General features: G+C 40.5%; 1 pseudogene; it reads left to right on the top strand.

Annotated features, from left to right (window-relative positions):
- The first annotated feature begins 2,864 nt into the window (after positions 1-2,864).
- Positions 2,865-11,674, top strand: LOC147420394 (glutathione S-transferase U25 pseudogene; annotated as a pseudogene).
- The last annotated feature ends 1,365 nt before the right edge of the window (positions 11,675-13,039 follow it).

Here is a 13,039-nt window from a genome sequence, read left to right as displayed (position 1 = left end):
GCAAACAAGGAGTGCTTCTCGGCTTACAACACCTTGCAGGAAAAAAATTGCAGCCAATGAAAGACGAGATTCTCTTGCTCATCATCATCATTGTTGACGTCAATTTGTGTTGTTCCAGCAACTTCATCTGTAAATAACAGTAAGAATAGAGTGAATATATTGTGCAAGAAAAAGGACCGCCACCGAAATTTAGGCCCTCCTCGGCTTGGACTTTTAGATGGATGGCTCCAACTCTCTAGCCACCCACTTATAATTAACAAGGAAAAGTTGCAAATTCTTTCTCTCTCTTTATAGCAGGTCTTGAGTTCATATCTCCTCTCGGATAGATCTTTGAGGTCTCTTGGGATAGTTTCCCGCGACACTAAAATTCTCTTCTACTTCTTTCTCTCTCTCTCTTGGACACTACAAATAGTGCATGGGTGTCAATTGAATGGAATTATGGGTAAATATCCCAGTAAAAGAACGCCCCCCTCTTGAAGACCCGTTCTAGCCCCAATTGGATAGATCTTTAAGGTCTCTTGGGATAGTTTCCTGCGACGTTAAAATTCTCTTCTTCTTCTTCTTCTTCTCTCTCTCTCTCTCTCTCTCTCTCTCTCTCTCTCTCTCTCTCTCTCTCTCTCTCTCTCTCTCTCTCTCTCTCGGACATCTACAAGTAGTGCGTGGGTGTCAATTGAATGGAATTAGGGTAAATATCCCAATAAAATAACGGCCCCCTCTTGAGGACCCGTTCTAGCCCCAAAGTATTTGGCTTCTAAGCGCCAATTTAATGACAACACCAAGCCAAAGTTTCCTTGGTTATCTCAACCTAGATGAAATGTTGGGCATCAATTCTCATCTTCAAGCCTTGCTGGTTGTAATTTCTCCAGATACCCCCTTGATGGATACAACAGTCACCCCTTTTTTTGTTACACTAGAAATTGCAAATTTATGCTCCTGATAGAGCTAGCGTGTATCGATCAAGCTAGAACTTTTTGCTATAGATGCGTGCGCTCATGGTGCATTATTTGAGCCCTTTACCCAAAATGCCTAATTAGAGACCACGTTGGAGGTGTAACAATTTCAATGTCTCCAATATAGCTCCATTACCCTATGGCTCCTTTACCCTATGCATTTTCAAAATGTCTTCATCATTTTTCTCTCCACTGGGAATCGAACTTGGGTCTCTAGGCACTTGCACAAACACCAAATTTAAAATCCCCATTATACTTTGATTGTGCAGTTCTCAAGATATGGGCAAGTCATGTCACGTTGAAAGAATTTGGGGCACCGTAGTGGGGCTATTCTATCATGTGAATATGAGTGTAGGATATGGATGTGCAAAGGTCATAACTTTGAGTGGTGTTGTTGAAGTACATAGCATGGGAATAACATCTATGCGTTGTAAGGTTATAAGGGGGAGGAAGGGGGGGCGAGGGGGAGATCAATGAGATGAGTTAAAGGGAGATGTGAGGTGTCAAAACATGGTACATATTATTGACTTTTAAAAGGATAATCTATACTTCTATACTATATATAATGCAGCTTAAATTTTCTGAGCTCAAAGAAGGCATCCACGTGTTTGATTCTCCTTCTTCTGCTGCAAAGAGTGGTTGTTTCTCCTTCTTCTGTTGCACGTGCTCATAATATTTAGTACTGTCTTTCACGCTGCAACTGATATCCATCATCCATGTTCGCTTCGTGTGTGTGACACAGTGACACTGTGACAGTGTGTGTGTGAGAGAGAAACTAGAGAGAGACAGAGAGAGAGAAATGATGATGCAACAACACGATATGATGTTCATACGGTGTACCTGTAGAGCATGTGTACTGTCACCTCTGTGTGTGCGCGCGCGCATGACACTGCAAGAGTTGTTGGTGAGCTCAATATTCGTAATTTCGTACCTACAGAGCGTGTGTGTACGTTGCAACTTGCAAGAGCTGTCGGCAACTCGGTGAGCTCGAAGCCCTTGATGATATGCATGGAACTCATGGAAGCTTGGAAGAGATCAACTGCAAGACGTGCACTGCTGTCCGTATTCGTGTGTGTATGTGAAACGAGAGAGAGAGAGAGAGAGAGAGAGAGAGAAGACCTGCTACAATAGCTGCATGCACTCCGTGCACACAGTGTGTGTTTATGCACGCTACAAGAGCCGTTTTTCGTGCACACTGTGTGTGTGTGTGTGTGTGTGTGTGATTGAGAGAGAGAGAGAGAGAGAGAGAGAGAGAGAGAGAGAGAGAGAGAGAGAGAGAGAGAGAGAGAGAGAGAGAGAGAGAATGAGAGAGAGAGAGAGACTAGCTAGACTCTGAAGAGAGACAGAGAACTGAGAGAAGCGACTAGGGGCATTGTACACCACGTGCGTGTTTGTGTGTGTGTGTGTGTGTGTGTGTGTGTAAGAGAGAGAGAGAGAGAGAGAGAGAGAGAGAGAGAGAGAGAGAGAGAGAGAGATAGAGAGAGAGAGAGAGAGAGAGTTAAGAAAAAATCACTTTTCCAAACATACAAAATTCCTTTCCTTGAGTTTTCCAGGAGGAAATTTTAGAAAATTAGGGGCATTTTCCGGGTTTTACCACGATTTTTCTCTATTTTGGGGCGGAATTTCTTCTTTTCCTCTTGCCCTTAACCAGTATTTTGAAATTGGAAACGACAGGCTATTAAGTTGAGACACATTTCTCCTGAACACTGAGAGAGTAGCTTACAAAATTCTCCAGGGCTCTTGGCACATCCATGCAACATTGCAGCTTTTTGTCAGTCGCACCAAAGAGAGAAGAAAAAGAAAATTATTTTAACGTCATAGATAATTATCCCCCCCCCCACACACACACACATAGAGAGCCCTCACAACGAATTCCTTGGCTTCTCAATTGTTGGTCCAGTGTTGTAATCCGCCATGGCCACATTAACGCTCAAGGTTCTCAACCGATGGTACAACATGTTTGGCCTGCGGGTCCTCATTGACCTTAATTATGAAAAGGGGGTAAAATAAGAGTACATGGAGGAAGACCTTCAAAACCAGAGTGAGTTCTTGCTTCAGGTTATCCCCATCCACAAAAAGATCCCTATGATCATCCACAACGGCAACCCTGTTTGCGAGTCTTTGGTCGTTCTGCAATACATTGAAGAAGTTTGACCCTCTCCCGGTCATGTATCCCTTCTTTCTGACAATAAATACCATAGTGCAATCTCCCCTACTCTTGGGTAGACTCTGTTGACAAACAGCTCTACAAAGAGTGTTTGTTTCTTCTTCTTCTGCTGCACGTGCTCATGATATTTAGTACTATCTTGCAGGCTTCAAAACTGATGTCCATCATCCATGTTCGCTTAGTGTGTGTGATGCTATCGTGCTGTGACACGTACATAGTGAGAATGCATCCTACAAGAGTTATCTTGTAATTTTTTAGATACATAATTATCTTTCCTATAATGTACATATGCATATTTAAGTATAATAATAAGCCTTCTATCTCATCCTATTATTTTTCTCAAGGTTAACCTATTCTTACTTTACCATCAGAAAATACTATGGAAAAAGCATCAATAGCTCCGCCTCTTTAACTTGGGGCAAAAAGCATTGATTCTTTATTTCTACTATCTCATTATCATCTCACACCCTAGTTAGATCCTATATCTAGGGTAAACTCCAATATATATATATTCTATGTATTTTTTATATTTTTCATATTTTTCTTATATTTCTTTTTAAATAGCTACTAGGAGGGAATCAAATCCTAGTGGGACACTAGGTGGCATGATTTCAAAGATGCACTTATTTTAATGCATTATTGCAAGCATGATTTCAAAACTTTGTCAAGAAGCAATGTCATGCTTTCATATGGCATGAGGTGTCCTTCGGAATCAAATGAAAGTCTAGGCTAAAGGGACCACATGAAGACTTTTGCTGTCAGAAATGGACCCTATTTTGATGATTTTTTGACACAAGGTTCCAATCCGAATTGGAAAATGATTTTAAAATGAAAATCGTAGCTAACGAGCTGAATTTTCTGCCCATATTTTTTATTTTTTATTTGGAGCCACAGTTGAGGAGATATGATCAAAATACTGCACCCTAGTCTGCCCACAGCATGCAGGGACAACTCATTTCCAACTTTTCCAATTTCTGTTCACACTGGCTCCTCTCTTCTTGTGTAAACCCTTGGGGGTTCCCTTCACCTATAAAAGGGGACCTTTTCTTCCTTGAAAACAACTCAAGCATTCAAGCCATTGATGAGAGGAATTCTTGAGGGAGTGAGTAGTAATGCCTAATTGTACTTAGCCATTAACATAAGCCTAAGCCTACACTTTCTCCTAAAGGAAGACTAGCCATCCTTGCATGCTATCCTTGGAAGATCAACTCTAATCAAAGAAGGGCGTGGACTTGGCATATCAATCAAAGTTGAATTCTCCCCTCTTCTTCTCTCTCCATCAATAATGGTGCCGAAGGGTTTGTGAAGTAAGATGTGTTCTACATTGATGTTTTCTTGATTTCTTGTTGTTTTCTTTTTCATCTCTAATCCAATACATATATATATATATATCTAATCTGATCCCCTTAACCAAATCTATCTCTCTCACTCTTAGTAATTCATCCTCTCTACAAATTCTAGGTTATCTTTGTTACAGGTGCATCTCTCCCCGCAGTATCCTTATTGCTTAAGGGCAAGAATAGGGCTTGGGAGGGAAACTTCTCATCTCTTCACTTCTCTCATATCTACATTTCTCACATACTATCCTAGATGAATAACCCACATGATGATCATTTCTATCGCTTTCACTCTGTACGATCTATTAGAATTAACGTATGGATTAGCCGTAAAATACACTTTCAACAACATATAGTGTTTCTCTTTGGCCCAGAAAGGCTCAATGAAATACTTCTATCACCGGATCCCATCATACTACCTCTCATAGACTATAAATTTTCTTTTGATGTAAGTGTAGTTATCTTGCTATGAACCAAAAGTCTTTATACACACAATTAATCCCAATCACTAGACAAAATATATATATTATGGTAAGCACAAAACTACAATTCCAAAGAACAATTCGTAGCCTATTCGGTCAGCCAATATTGAATGCCATTAACTCATCTATTAACCCTTTCATATTACCCATGATACGATATGACCATAGCCTTGATGTTTTCATCTTTGTGTTGTTTTGACACTCTCTTTTGTGTTCTTTCTTTGTGTGTGTGAGTGCAAGAGAGAAAGAGTGGAACTTCTTTGTTTGCACTTCCGTCCAAACCCTAGTCTTCATGGCATCTATGGTTTAACTCCTTCATATAGTTTTTTTTGAGTTCTCTCACAAACTCTCATAGCCATAAGCCCGGTGCTTTCCCGACAAGATCGCAAATTTCTCGACATATTTTTGGTGAACCTGATGCGAACGAGCCGGGGTGAGAGTACGTAAAGATGGCTAGCAAAGTGGAGCAGCTATTTGCTGAAATGAAAGAGCTTGCAGACAGATGCAAATGGCTTGAAGAAGAAGACCGGACTCAAAAAGCGATTGAAAGCGCTAGGCAATCCGTATATAATGAGCTTAATATATTTGAAGGCTATGATCCAGAAGGATATATTGAGTGCTATGTGACAGAGATGAGGCTTCAAGCAATTCCAGAAGCTCGGATGATTGCAGCATTTGTTGAACTTGTGAGTGATGATTTCAAGCACCAAGTTCAAGACTATGCAAGTGTATATGCAAGCAAATGGGGTGAGTTTTCTACAGCTATAACACAGGTATGCTTGGAACATCAAGACCAAGAGATGGAGCAGAGTGGAAGTGGATATGACCAGCTAGAGTTGGTGTCTCCTGTAAGCCATGCAAGTGTCAACACATCTATACAAGCTAATTTAGAAGCAGTAATAGATGCATATCTTTTGCAAGATGCAAATGTATTGTATGCAGATGAAGCAGACATAGTGGAAGCTATTTATGCATGTTTGGGTCTTGTAACCTTTGTATCTCAAGATAATGACTCTCATGATGCTATCCAAGCGCCTGAAACGGCTCAAAGAAACTTAGAGGATGATGCAAACTCGTCGGCTATGATAGATGATTTGGACGCTCCTTTTGATTCGTTTGAAGATGCACATGAGTTTATATACAAGGATGAGGATGCTATGGTTTTGATAGAGGATGTGAAGGGAAAACAGGTGGAAGACGGCTATATTAGTGATGTGCTACAATCTACTTTTGAGCAGATCCAGGAACTTTTACGAAGTTTAGAAGAGCCGGATGCCTATGCTGAAGACATATACCAGAATGAAGAAGTCATTATCAATGCTTTCCTACGCGAGTTTGATGCATGTGGTACTACCCAAATGGATATTGCTAGCTGCGAAAGTGCTAATTTAGAGGGGGTGACTGAAAATCTCTTTCTTTGTGAGTATAGCTCTGCTAGTAGCATTGCGGATTGTGAAGTACCTCAGCTAGACGAGGTGGAAGAAGAGGAGTGCATTGACATAGTAATATGTATGTCTTGTATATATGGGGTAGCAGATGTGATGCAGATGACTCATGAAATTGTGCCTTATTTAGAGCTAGATGCATCAAGCTTTCAAAATTCCATGGTAGAGGAAGGAATGACAGATGTTGATTCTCTGCATGAGGATTGGGGTTCTGTGAATGAAGCTATGAATCTTCAAGATTCACAAATCAAAGATAGAGAAGTGTTTGGGAATGCTATACAGGTTGAAGTGACATCAGAGGATAGAGGAGAAGAGTAAGAAACCTCTTTCGATATGGTCTGTGATTGGGGTGATATTTCTTATCTGTGTGAAGATGCAAATAAAGACGCTTTCCATAAAGTGCCTACTATACAGGGTTCTAAGAATTTCGGTTGCCTGCAGGTATGCAAACAATATATGAGGCATAAAAGGGATTTAGGTCTTGTGTCACAGGATATAAGTTGCAAGCAGGTTTGTGAGCATCTATCTGCTATGGATAGGAAGGGTATACATGGTGATGACTTGAAGCAAGAAGAGGATGCTAGCTCTATGCTAACAGCAAAGTCATGTAATGAAGAAAGGTTCTCCCTAGATGAGTGGAGACATGATTTAGTTGAAGATAATTTAGCGATGGGTCAAAAAGGAAGAAGGGGTGAAGATACTGTGTCAGAGACTAATTCCAAGGAGGTTTTTGAGCAGTCGGTTACAAGTGACCAGGAGCATACCTACCAGGATGATTTGGAAAGGGAATTAGACACCATATTTGAGAGGTATGCAAAGTTTTATGATGTAAAGCTAGAGAGGTATTTGGTAAAAGGTGAGAGAATTGATGAGAGGTCTACCATGCATATTTCTGAGGTTTCTCTCGATGTTGAGAAAGGCTATCTAGGGGATTCTTTTGAGAATGAAGATGCAGATTCAGACTTCTATGCGAAAGAGGTACATATGGATTTAGAGGTTGGTGAGAAGGTTGAAGTGTAGTTTCAAAAATATTTCAAGTATATTACAAGAAGCCTGGAAGTGTTTTTTGAAGAGGAGGATGAGAAACTTATGTCTCTTCGTCATGAAGATTTTGCGCATAATGGAGATTTGTTACAGATGTTTTGGAGACAGATGTATATAACAATTCCTTCTGATCCAAGAGGAATTAAAAGATGCGGAGAATCTCAATGCTTAGTACAATACAAGTTTTTGAGTTACCCATATGATCTTGGAGGAGGTCATGGGATGACAGGAGATACAATTGCTTTCACAAGTTACCATGAGGTTGGCACATACCGGAGGATGTGCAGGTTTAGAGGGGGTGGATGTCGTGCTGTGACACGTACATAGTGGGAACGCATCCTACAAGAGTTATCTTGTAATTTTTTAGATACATAATTATCTTTCCTATAATGTACATATGCATATTTAAGTAAAATAATAAGCCTTCTATCTCATCCTATTATTTTTCTCAAGGGTAACCTATTCTTACTTTACCATCAGAAAATACTATGGGAAAAGCATCAATAGCTCCGTCTCTTTAACTTGGGGCAAAAAGCATTGATTCTTTATTTCTACTATCTCATTATCATCTCACACCCTAGTTAGATCCTATATCTAGGGTAAACTCCAATATATATATATTCTATGTATTTTTCATATTTTTCTTATATTTCTTTTTAAATAGCTACTACGAGGGAATCAAATCCTAGTGGGACACTAGGTGGCATGATTTCAAAGATGCACTTATTTTAATGCATTATTGCAAGCATGATTTCAAAACTTTGTCAAGGAGCAATGTCATGCTTTCATATGGCATGAGCTGTCCTTTGGAATCAAATGAAAGTCTACGCTAAAGGGACCACAGGAAGACTTTTGCTGCCAGAAATGGACCCTATTTTGATGATTTTTTTACACAAGGTTCCAATCCGAATTGGAAAATGAATTTAAAATGAAAATCGTAGCTAATGAGCTGAATCTTTTGCCCATATTTTTTCTTTTTTATTTGGAGCCACGGTTGAAGAGATATGATCAAAATACTGGACCCCAGTCTACCCACATTATGCAGGGACGGCTCATTTCCAACTTTTCCAATTTCTGTTCACACTGGCTCCTCTTATCTTGTGTAAACCCTTGGGGGTTCCCTTCACCTATAAAAGGGGATCTTTTCTTCCTTGAAAACAACTCAAGCATTCAAGCCATTGATGAGAGGAATTCTTGAGGGAGTGAGTAGTAATGCCTAATTGTACTTAACCATTAACATAAGCCTAAGCCTACACTTTCTCCTAGAGGAAGACTAGCCATCCTTGCATGCTATCCTTGGAAGATCAACTCTAATCAAAGAAGGGCGTGGACTTGGCATATCAATCAAATTTGAATTCTCCCCTCTTCTTCTCTCTCCATCAATAATGGTGCCGAAGGGTTTGTGAAGTAAGATGTGTTCTACATTGATGTTTTCTTGATTTCTTGTTGTTTTCTTTTTCATCTCTAATCCAACACACACACACATATATATATATATATATATATATATATATATATATATATATATATATATATATATATATATATATATATATATCTAATCTCATCTCCTTAACCAAATCTATCTCTCTCACTCTTAGTAATTCATCCTCTCTACAAATTCTAGGTTCTCTTTGTTACAGGTGCATCTCTCCCCGCAGTATCCTTATTGCCTACGGGCAAGAATAGGGCTTGGGAGGGAAACTTCTCATCTCTTCACTTCTCTCATATCTACATTTCTCACATACTATCCTAGATGAATAACCCACATGATGATCATTTCTATCGCTTTCACTCTGTACGATCTATTAGAATTAACGTATGGATTAGCCGTAAAATACACTTTCAACAACATATAGTGTTTCTCTTTGGCCCAGAAAGGCTCAATGAAATACTTCTATCACCGGATCCCATCATACTACCTCTCATAGACTATAACTTTTCTTTTGATGTAAGCGTAGTTATCTTGCTATGAACCAAAAGGCTTTATACACACAATTAATCCCAATCACTAGACAAAATATATATATTATGGTAAGCACAAAACTACAATTCCAAAGAACAATTCGTAGCCTATCCGGTCAGCCAATATTGAATGCCATTAACTCATCTATTAACCCTTTCATATTACCCATGATACGATATGACCATAGCTTTGATGTTTTCATCTTTGTGTTGTTTTGACACTCTCTTTTGTGTTATTTCTTTGTGTGTGTGAGTACAAGAGAGAAAGAGTGGAACTTCTTTGTTTGCACTTCCGTCCAAACCCTAGTCTTCATGGCATCTATGGTTTAACTCCTTCATATAGTTTTTTTTTGAATTCTCTCACAAACTCTCACAGCCATAAGCCCGGTGCTTTCCCGGCAAGATCGCAAATTTCTCGACAACGCAGTGACACTGTGACAGTGTGTGTGAGAGAGAGAAACTGGAGAGAGAGAGAGAGAGAGAGAGAGAGAGAGAGAGAGAGAGAGAGAGAGAGAAAGAGAGAGAGAGAGAGAGAGAGAGAGAGAGAGAGAGAGAGAGAGAGAGAGAAATGATGATGCAGCAACACGATATGATGTTCGTTCGATGTACCTGTAGAGCATGTGTGTACTGTCACCTGTGTGTGTGTGCGTGCACGACATTGCAAGAGTTATTGGCGAGCTCAATATTCATAATTTCGTACCTGCAGAGCGTGTGTGTGTGTGTGTGCGCATGTGCGCATGTGCGCAGTGCGCACGCTGCAACTTGCAAGAACTTCCGGCAACTCGATGAGCTTGAAGCCCTCGATGATATGCATGGAACTCATGGAAGATTTGAAGCGATCAACTGCAAGATGTGCACTGCTGTTCGTATTCGTGCGTGTATGCAAAATGAGAGAGAGAGAGAGAGAGAGAGAGAGAGGACCTGCTACAGTAGCTGCATGCAGTCCGTGCACACAGTGTGTTTATGCACGCTATAGGAGAGAGAGAGAGAGAGAGAGAGAGAGAGAGAGAGAGAGAGAACTGAGAGAAGCGACTAGGGGTATTGTACACCACGCGCATGTGTGTGTTTGTGTGTGTGTGTGTGTGTGTGTGTGTGTGAGAGAGAGAGAGAGAGAGAGAGAGAGAGAGAGAGAGAGAGGAGAAAGAAAGTTCAGAAAAAATCACTTTTCCAAACATACAAGATTCCTTTCCTTGAGTTTGCCAGGCGGAAATTTTAGAAAATTAGGGGCATTTGCCGAGTTTTACCACTATTTTTCTCTATTTTGGGGCGGAATTTCTTCTTTTCCCCTTGCCCTCCACCAGTATTTCTGAAAGTGAAAACGACACGCTTTTAAGTAGAGACACATTTTTCCCGAACAGTGAGAGAGTAGCTTACAAAATTCTCCAGGGCTCTTGGCGCATCCAGGCAACATTGCAGCTTTTCGTCGCTCGCACCAGAGAGAGAGGAAGAAGAAAATTGTTTTAACGTCATAGGATATTATCCCGAGAGAGAGAGAGAGAGAGAGAGAGAGAGAGAGAGAGAGAGAGAGAGAGAGAGAGAGAGAGAGAGAGAGAGAGAGAGAGAGAGAGAGAGAGAGAGAGAGAGAGCCCTCAAAACGAATTCCTTGGCTTCTCAATTGCTGGTGGAGTGTTGTAATTCTCCATGGCCACATTGACGCTCAAGGTTCTCCACTGATGGTCCAACATGTTTGGCCTACGGGTCCTCATTGCCCTTAATTATGAAAAGGAGGTAAAATAAGAGTACATAGAGGAAGAACTTCAAAACAAGAGTGAGTTCTTGCTTCAGGTTAAACACATCCACAAGAAGATCCCTATGCTCATCCAAAAGGGAAACTCTGTTTGCGAGTCTTTGGTCGTTTTGCAATACATTGAAGAAGTTTGACCCTCTCCCGGTCATGTATCCCTTTTTCTGACAATAAATACCACAGTGCAATCGCCCCTACTCTTGGGCAGACTTTGTTGACAAGAAGCTCTACAACACCAGAGCGCGGATTGTTCAAAGCTTCCAAGGAGAGAAGATAGGGCGAGGCCGGAAGGACTTTGTCGAGGCGCTCGAGACATTGGATGGAGCTCTCCACGATGTGTTTGTTGGAGTTCGGTTTTTTGGAGGGTAGAGAATAGGGTATGTGGACATTGCCTTGGCCCCCTTGCTCTGCCTTATGAGGCCTTGGGAGAGTTCAAGATCTGGGAAGCTGCTAGGTGCCTCCATTTGACAGTGGAAGGAGACTGTATTGGAGTGGCCACGTGTGAAGGAGGCATACCGAAAGAGGCTTCAGGCACCTTAATCTTAATTAGCCCAATATATATATATATATATATATATATATATATATATATATATATATATAGAGAGAGAGAGAGAGAGAGAGAGAGAGAGAGAGTGAGAGTACATGCTTACGGGTCATACCCTCAATTCTGCAACACACCCTTAAGTTCAATATGGTGCATAAAACATTTGCAAAGATAAGCAATTCAACGATCTATGTTTGCTTCCATTGCTATCAAGTTTCAAGGTGCCAATATCAGTTAAATACACTGATAAAATATATGTGCCTTATATGTAGAAAGAAAACATTTCAAAAAAAATTCACGTCAAAGATGGCATTTTATGATTAGATGCCATTTGTTTTTTAGCCGCAGCAACGCGCGGGTCACATACTAGTACTATATAATTGAGCTTAAAATTTTCAAGGAAGGAGAGGACATCCATATGTCACTCTCTCCTTCATTTCAAGAACCTTAAGGAACATTTGGTTTGAAATGTCAAAGTGAAGGGTAAATCAAGTCATTTTGGTTTGAAATGTAAAAGTGAAGGGTAAGTAGCAAGTCCAGTGATGGTAAAAAATAAAAAGAGTTAGTTTTGACTTCTTAGTTCTGTCAAAAAGTCACAATACTTAGGACTAACCCAGATGAAAACCTTGCTAATGAATGATGAACAACCACCTCCTTGCAACATAGAGATGAGAGAATAATGTCTTGAATGTAAGCATGCACGTCTTATACACTCATTGCTCCCCTCTCAATCTATGCAGCACTGCGGATTGCGCACCCGGAGGGCTCCAAACCTGGAGTGGATATCAGGATTCGGCTTCACACAGAGATTAATAAATTTTGAGGCGATAAGTTTGTGAATCTACTTGTGATTCGGGGAGGAGAGAGAGAGAGAGAGAGAGAGAGAGGAGCTTAACATTTGACAAGGTAGGCTAGAAGGCATGTGACTCTACACAAGACTGATATGGGCACAAAAATTTGCAATTATATTGTTAGTCAGAGGCTGTTGAAAAAGGATGTCATGCTTGGCACTTCCTTGGTTGATATGTAAGCCAAATGTGGAGTGCTTAAGAAAGCACAAAAGGAACTTGAGCAGCTTCTTGGCCGGAATGTCGCCTCTTGAGGGATATGTGCAACAAGAGCACGGCCAGAAATCTCTTTGTTGAAGTGAAGCAAGGGGATCTCTCCAGATGCAATCAATTACGAATGCATCTTGAAGGCATGTGGCTCTACGCAAGATACCGATATGGGCACAAAGATTCACCGTTATATTGTTAGTCATACATTATTGAAAGAGGATGTCGTTTTTGGCAATACCTAATGTGGTGCGCTTGAGAAAGCACAAAAAGTGCTTGAGGAGCTTCTTGTTTGGAATGTCA

The sequence above is a fragment of the Adiantum capillus-veneris genome, chromosome 28 (genome assembly GCF_014529385.1).
Source record: "Adiantum capillus-veneris isolate H3 chromosome 28, ASM1452938v2, whole genome shotgun sequence".
NCBI lineage: Eukaryota > Viridiplantae > Streptophyta > Polypodiopsida > Polypodiales > Pteridaceae > Adiantum > Adiantum capillus-veneris.
This window is presented reverse-complemented; position numbering and strand designations above follow the sequence as displayed.